This window comes from Otolemur garnettii, unplaced genomic scaffold, assembly GCF_000181295.1.
Source record: "Otolemur garnettii isolate 467f Iridium unplaced genomic scaffold, OtoGar3 scaffold00029, whole genome shotgun sequence".
NCBI classification, from domain to species: Eukaryota; Metazoa; Chordata; class Mammalia; order Primates; family Galagidae; genus Otolemur; species Otolemur garnettii.
In genome coordinates, this window is record NW_003852424.1 from 13,603,201 (window position 1) to 13,608,488 (window position 5,288).

At 49.2% G+C, this 5,288-nt stretch overlaps 1 protein-coding gene and 1 non-coding gene across 3 annotated transcripts in view; one reads left to right on the forward strand and one right to left on the reverse strand.

Annotated features, from left to right (window-relative positions):
- MED16 (mediator complex subunit 16) overlaps positions 1-1,636 on the reverse strand; it is a 28,209-nt gene extending 26,573 nt beyond the window's left edge. For both annotated transcript variants that reach the window (XM_012804526.2, XM_023512542.1), the window contains exon 1: positions 1,541-1,636. The gene's annotated coding sequence lies outside the window, so the exon portion shown is untranslated. The remainder of the gene's footprint in view (positions 1-1,540) is intronic.
- A 301-nt stretch (positions 1,637-1,937) lies between these two features.
- Positions 1,938-2,044, forward strand: LOC111724957. The gene has a single exon (XR_002773156.1). It is a non-coding gene; the product is annotated as a U6 spliceosomal RNA (small nuclear RNA).
- Positions 2,045-5,288: the final 3,244 nt, after the last annotated feature.

Below are 5,288 nucleotides of genomic sequence, written 5' to 3' on the forward strand. Positions count from 1 at the left end.
AGCTGGGACCACAGGCACCCACCACAATGCCCGGCCATTTTTTTTTGGTTGCAGCCATCATTGTTGTTTTGGCGGGCCCGGGCTGGACTCGAACCTGCCACCCCAGGTGTATGTGGCTAAGGCACTAGCCTTAGCCACCTGAGCCAAAGGTGCCGAGCCGACAGAGTCTTACTATGTCGCCCTCGGTAAAGTGCCAGCTCACAGCAACCTCAAACTCTTAGGCTTAAGCGATTCTCTTGCCTCAGCCCCCCAAGTAGCTGGGACTACAGGTACCCACCACAATGCCCAGCTATTTTTTTGTTGTAGTTGTCATTGTTGTTTTGGCAGGTCCGGACTGGGTTCAAACCCGCAAGCTCTGGTGTATGTGGCTGGCACCCTAGCTGTTGAACCACAGACACAGAGCCAAATTTTTCTATTTTTTGTAGACAGGGTGTAACTGTGTTGCCCAGGCTGGTCTCAAACTCCTGGCCTCAGACTATCCCCCTGCCTCAGCCTGGGTTGGGATTATAGGTGTGAGCCATGGCCCCAGCACTGATTTATGATTTTGTCTGCAGCCTTTGCTTTCCTGAAATGTGCCCCTGCCTTTAAAAACCCTTGTTTGTAACCCATTGGGGAGTTTGGGTCTTAAGCATTAGCCGCTGATGCTCCTTAGGCATGCCATGCAATAAAACGCCTCTTTGTCCCACTGCAACTCTCAGCTTCAGCTTCAGTGTCTGGCTTTACCGCACTGGATAAGTAAATCTCAGTTTGGTTCAGTAACACTGGAAGGGTCATGACACATCTGGGTCTAAAGGGCCAAACAACTGGGGGATCCAAGGGCAGAGTCCAGAGTAGCAGCAGCAGGGCTGCACAGGTCCATCAGAGGCATGGTGAGAGCAATGGGGGAAACTGGGTAGCATTAGGGTCTCCTCGGAAGGAACAGCCCTGAGATGTGCAAGACGATGGAGCTACCTTGGGTCAAGACCAGGCAGACAAACTGGGGGAGCCAGGGGATTGGCCTGGGGCTCAGAATGACACCCAACACCAAAAGCAGTGAAGATTTCCTCAGGGTTTTCTAAGCACCTGGCATTTGTTATAGGTGTTTGCCTTCACTGTGACAAAAGCTCAGTAACGATGAAATTATCATCACCCCACTTTTCTTACTTTCTACCCCCCATCAACCGTACTTCACAAGGTCGGCCCACAAGCCCTTCAAGTCTTTTACCCGCCCTTCTGCGATCACTTTGGCTTTCCGGACCCCGCCCCCAATTCGCCCTGTGAGTCCCGGCCCCACCCTAAACTCTAAGGCTCCACCCGAAGGACCCTAGACTCTCCAGGCCTCCAACAGAGTACCCAGCCAACCACCCCACACCGCGAGCTTCCACCCTACTCCCTGGGCTCCGCCCCATGCGCTCAAGCCGCGTACCCAGCACCCTTTGCTCCAGATCCTCCCACTGACCCCGCGAGCCCCGCCTCTAGGTGCCGTGCTCCCCAAGACTGCTCACGCTGTCCGGAGGCTGGCTGTCCCCTCAGCCCCAGATCCCTGCCGACGCGCGCTCACCTGCCAGCCTGTGCGCCAAGCCGAGCAGAGGTCTACGGTACACACCCCCCTAACTCCCCGGCTCCGGTGTCGCCATCTTCCCCCAGATCAACGAGTCGCCTCAGCGGCGCCGCCGCTTTCTAGAGGCTTCTGGGACGGAGGCGGCTACCGCACGGCCCCAGCATCTAGGGTTATTTACATATATGGTAATAAGCCGTTAATTCCCGGCAGCCACTGTAGCGATATTTGGAAGAACAGCAAACACTTTCCTAAGCCTGGGTAATAAGTACACCACGTACACCAAATATTAAACTTAAAAATAAAACTAGTGGGATGTTAGTTTTCAAGTAATTTCGCCCTTACTGTAAAGTATTTGCTAGTAGGAACTATAAATACACTGCGGATGGAGCACATGTTTGTGCTTGCTTCGGCAGCACATATACTAAAATTGGAACGATACAGAGAAGATTAGCATGGCCCCTGCGCAAGGATGACACGCAAATTCGTGAAGCGTTCCATATTTTTGTTTCTACTAAAGTTCTTGGGTGCAGAAACTAATATTCCTGTAAGATAAGTGACTCACCCAATTGAATTATCTTCGGGTTTCTCATCCCTAATCAAAAAGCTTAGTGCTATTCGTGCGTGGTGTGGCTCACGTCTGTAAACCTAGCGCTTTGGGAGACCTAGGCAGGTGGACTGAGCTCAGGAGATGAGCATGAGGGAGACCCACCCGCTCAAAAATAAATTAATAAAATAAAAGCTAGTGCTATTCATTCCATATTGTTTCTTTTTCTCATGTTCACAGGTGGGGAAACTGAGGCTCGGATAAGTCAGGTGAATTTTATAATTGAAGGTCCTTTCAGCTTAAAACTGCATCCCTAATTTTTTTCAACAAAAACTGATTCTCTGCCTGTTGGGCCCTCCCCAGTTTTGGCAACGCAAGATTTCCTGAGATAGAAAGCAACCCTAATCCTAACCCTCCAAGAGTCCTGCACTGTCAAGATTCGAACCCTTGTGGAATGGGTTTGGATGAAGCCTGGGGACTGATCGGCTGGGGATGACTGCTGCTCCCCAGGCCACCACCAGCCCTGCCTTAGGTAACCCAGGTATGTAGCCCCCTGCTTATAAAACACTTTATTTTGTCTCCATTTGGCGGTTTTTTTGGTTTTTTTTTTTTTTTTTGAGACAATCTCACTGTGTCGCCCTCTGTAGAGTGTTCTAATGTCACAGCTCACAGCAACCTCAAACTCTTGGGCTTAAGTCATTCTCCTGTCTCAGCCTCCTAAGAAGCTGGGACTACAGGCGCCAGCCACAATGCCTTTTGTTGCAGTTGTCATCATTGTTTAGCTGGCCCAGAATGGGTTTGAACCCTCCAGCCTCAGTGTGTGTGGCTGATGCCATAACCACTGTGCTACAGGTGCCGAGCCTCCATTTGGCCATTTGGCCTTTCAGTTAGCACTACCTTGAAAACTTTCTATAGGTCCATTAAATTAGCATAGAGCATGCCCAGTGCCCACGTCTTGGTTTCCAATAGGTGCCCCAATAAAAGCAGTGGGCTGCTTTAAGAAATGGCCAATTCTAGGATGGAGCTGGTGCAGACAGCAGGACCCTAGAGAATCTCGTAGCTCCAAAAAATAAGGAAAGGCTCAAAAAAAAAAAAAAAATCACATAAGGATGATGCTACCTCCAAGAGACACAGGAACTAACCGGATTGGCAACTGATGGACAAAGCTAGGAGAATTTGAGCAAGAAAATCATACTGGGGCTTGGCTCCTGTAGCTCAGCAGCTTCGGCACCAGCCACATACACTGGAGCTGGCAGGTTCGAATCCAGCCCAGGCCTGACAAACAATCACAACTACAACCAAAAAGTAGCTGGGCATTGTGGTGGGCACCTGTAGTCCCGGCTACTTGGGAGACTGAGGCAAGAGAGTCACTTAAGCCCAAGAGCTTGAGGTTGCTATGAGCTGTGATGCCACGGCAATCTACCCAGGGCAACATAGTGAGACTGTGTCAAAGAAGAAAGGAAAGGAAAGGAGAAAAATCATACTGGCTCCGCACCTGTAGCTCAAGGGACTAGGGCACTAGCCACATACACTGGAGCTGGTGGGTTCGAATCCACCCTGGGCCCACCAAACAACAATGACAACTACAACCAAAAAATAGCTGGGCATTGTGGCAGGTGCCTGTAGTTCCAGCTACTTGGGAGACTAAGGCAAGAGAATTGCTTAAACCCAAGAGTTTGAGGTTGCTGTGAGCTGTAATGCCACAGCACTCTACCCAGGGTGACAGCTTGAGACTCTGTCTCAAAAAAAAAAGAAAAAAGAAAAAAGAAAATCATACTGGATCATAACCCAAAGTAGAAAGTTAATATCCCCCAGTCCATATTAACATAATGGTTAAATAAATTTGTATAGTGGCAAGTAAAGAAAAAAGTAAAAGATAAATAGGGAAGAAGTGTGTCCTGCACAATGTCTAATTTAGTAGATACTCTTGTCCTAAAGGAGGTGAACCACAGCCTCTCACCCCTGATGTGTGGACTGCAGCCAGCAACTTCCTGCCAAAAAGGACAGGAGGAAAGCCCATCAAACATGCATCATCCAGGTGACCAAAGTCAGCTCAGCTGTGTTTGAGCCTCTGCACCTTTGGCCTGATGTGTAGTGCTTTATCTCTGGGGTATTTTTTGTTTTGTCACCCTCAGTAGAGTGCCCTGGTGTCTGTGCATAGCTCACACCAACCTCAAATTCTTGGGCTCAAGCAATTCTCTTGTCTCAGCTTCTCGAGTAGCTGGGACTATAGGTTCCACGACGCCCTGCTATTTTTAGAGACGGGAGGTCTCATTCTTGTTCGCACTGGTCTCAAACCTGTGAGCTCAGGCAATCCACCTCCTTGACCTTCCAGAGTACTGGGATTACAGGCACGAGATATGCGTCTGTGGTCTTCCTCCCAAAATACATCACCCCAGTCTACTCAGGAGAAACATAGTGGACAAATCTCAACTGAGGGGCATTCTGCATTAAATCCTTACCAGTCCTTAAAACTGCCAAGGTCATCAAAAGCTAGGTTTGGCACCCATAGGTCAGTGGTTAGGGTGCTGGCCACACACACTAGGGCTGGTGGGTTTGAAACCAGCCCCAGCCTGCTAAACAACAATGACAACTATAACAAAAAAAAAATACCTGGGCGTTGTGGCAGGCACTCTAGTCCTAGCTACTCTGGAGGCTTAGGCAAGAGAATCGCTTAAGCCCAAGAGTTTGAGGTTGCTGTGAGCTGTGAAGCCACAGCTCTCTACCAAGAGTGAAATAGTAAGACTGTCTTAAAAAACAAAAAAAGCAAAAACAAAGTTGGGGAAACAGTTACAGCCCACAGGAGGCTGAACATATGTGATGATTAAATGTTATATGGGATTCTGGATGGGGTCTTGGGGTAGAAAAAGGATGTTAGGGGAAAATACAAAAAAACCTGAATAAAGTGTGGGCTTTAGTTAACGATCCTGTGTCGTACCAGTTCAGTAACTGTGACAGATGCACTCTTAATTACCGAAGAAACTGGCTCGGTGCCTGTGATGCTCAAGTGGCTAAGGCGCCAGCCACATACACCTAAGGTGGCGGGTTCAAATCCAACCCAGGCCCGCCAAACAACAATGATGGTTGCAACCAAAATATAGCCAGCCAGGCGTTGTGGCGGGCACCTGTAGTCCCAGCTACTTGGGAGGCTGAGGCAGGAGACTCACTTGAGCCCAGGAGTTGGAGGTTGCTGTGAGCTATGAT